The sequence below is a fragment of the Engraulis encrasicolus genome, chromosome 13, assembly GCF_034702125.1.
Source record: "Engraulis encrasicolus isolate BLACKSEA-1 chromosome 13, IST_EnEncr_1.0, whole genome shotgun sequence".
NCBI lineage: Eukaryota > Metazoa > Chordata > Actinopteri > Clupeiformes > Engraulidae > Engraulis > Engraulis encrasicolus.
Window position 1 is genome coordinate 45,322,042 of NC_085869.1, and position 2,500 is coordinate 45,324,541.

Here is a 2,500-nt window from a genome sequence, read left to right on the forward strand (position 1 = left end):
CCGTGTAACATGACTCCACCACAACTTCGGCATAACAAACGCAAGCACTGTTCCCCAGATTCGGCAGGAAAACTAACTCCAAAACAGTTTTTCTCCATTGGTGTGGCTTATTTCTTGAAACAGAGATGACATTCTCAAAACAACATGGACTAATCCCCAAAACCACCTAGCAATTTCTCACAACAGCATGGCCTTTCTCATTGCTTTCATCGAATTTCAAAAACTTTGTACGCGCCTCAAATGTCTGCTACATCTTTGCAAATGATTATGTACAAGTAGCCTACAGATAATGCAATGAGCACACATGTATCACATTTTCCAAATAAACAGATTGCTTGCTTATCTGAATGGATTAGTGAATTCTCATATTACTTTCAACAGTTTCAATAAACAGCAAATTGATGACAATGTCAAAGAGACAAATTATTTTGGGGGCACTGATAATTTATGCGAGAAAGGAATTGAGTTTCGAAACACAGGTTAACTGTTTTTGGATAGGTACAAATACTGAATGTGATGAATGATCCATATACTGTAGTTGTGCTGTACCATCAACATTGGGATTACAGTAATATCTACAGATTTGATGAGAGTTATCTTAAATTGCATGTTGATTGATTCAGTTTAGTTATAAATCATATTATACGCGTAGAATGCCAGTAGAACGCGTCTCATCCAATCAGATATCGCAAAATAAATTGATCTAACTATTTTAGATCAATTTATTTTGCGATATCTGATTGGATGAGACGCGTTCTACTGGTATTCTACGCGTCGGCAAGGAGGATGATGTCTAGGTGGACATTATCCCCGGAGACTCATCACACTAATAATCACTCCGCCGTGGATAGAATGTAACCAGGGCAGCGTATTTTGAACTCGCCATCATTCTTAGTTCTATGCTGGACTAAGTTGGGCGCACGCACGCCCGCATGACAGAGACGTGTATCCCAGTTGGTAGCTGGATTCTGGCAGAGAGGAAGGAAGTTATCAGATTCTAGTGCAGTTGTCTGGGTAGTTGGCACACCTCTGCGGCCGCTATTTCGTAGTCTTTTGAGGGCAATCTAACATATGTAGCCTACTTGAAATATTCATAAATATAAGATACTTTCAAACGGGAGATATGCGGGACAACGGACACTTTTTGGTACAGAGACAGCAAGGGTATGTCAGTCTCCTGCAGTGTGTGAGAAGTGAGAACCGCTATTATCGGATCTCATTCGCGCTGTGGGAGAGGGAAGGACGAGGAAGAGATGCCCTTAAAAATATAGTGCAAATTTAGTAGGCTACAAAGTGGGCATCTGGAAGCAATACCGGGTGCCATGCAATGTAAAACAATGGCCGCTTGGAACTGGAATGAGTTGCCTTTTAGTTTATTGGGAGGGAAAACGCGAACCCCTTCCTCGTTTGCACACACATCAGATGTTTGCCTGAGAAAGTGTTTCAGCAGCAAAGTTGTAGCCTTCAGCAGTAGCCTACAGCAGACACCAGGGTATCATAGGCCTACAAGGGATTGATCTGTGTTGTGTGTGTGAGAACAGCGCTCGGATCTCATGCGGGACAGGAGAGGGAAAGAGGGAGGTGCGTCTTTACGCAGCTAATAACAATGTTTTATCAGCAAGTGTGCGGTCCACAAAAATGCAAAAATCTGGCTTACAAAAGTAGGCATCTAACTAAAAATATTGAAGTTTCACAGTGTTCACATGCATCTTGCATCATTTTAGTAAGCAAAGCCCAGTTGCAGTCCACACAGAAATGCGCATCACACAGTTTGAAGGAACATTACGCGCTGGCACTGCCAGCTCGTCATTGCATAGCAACCATACAATCAACTGGGAACTACTTTGCTTAGCGGAGCAGGTAAACAACTAATGATGAAGGTAACTAATAAACATTTATTCGAAAATGTATTCTGGTATTTTTGTTGGTAATTGAACTATTGTATAAAAGCAACATGACCCGAGTGGGAGGGATGATGTTGACGGATATCCTCCCTGGTGTGGTTCGGCCATAGGCCGAGCTCGGGTTATATTGATTATTAATATTAATTTATAGCTGAATAAATCACAATTCCATCTACAGCACTAAATGAATGAAAAGGAGCCAAAGCAATTGAGAGGGATCAATGCAATTTTTACGGTGCTGACTATTTATATGGGAAAGGGATTTAGTTTTGAAGCATGAATGAAAAGTTTTTGGAGATATATGACTGAAGATATAGGACTGTCATCTCAATTTCAAGAAATGAGCCAAACCAATAAAAAACCTCTAAAAAGCAGTGTGGGTGACGCCAGTTGCCTGTAGCTAAATGGTGACCGTAATGGAGGTCTGTGGGGAGAATTTGAATGCATTGGCCACCAGTTGAGTAGCAGATTGTGTTCAAAAAGAGTTTAGCATCATTTACCGCCTTGATGATGTGACTGATGCGCACAACAGTGTAAAGACAGGAAGAGTTTAAAAGCAACAAATGTGATGGAGAGAGAGAGAGAAGAAGAAGAAG

At 41.3% G+C, this 2,500-nt stretch overlaps 1 protein-coding gene across 1 annotated transcript in view; it reads right to left on the reverse strand.

Annotated features, from left to right (window-relative positions):
• Positions 1-2,500, reverse strand: part of LOC134461245 (coiled-coil domain-containing protein 148-like) — a 95,345-nt gene that overhangs the window by 83,136 nt on the left and 9,709 nt on the right. The window lies entirely within an intron of this gene.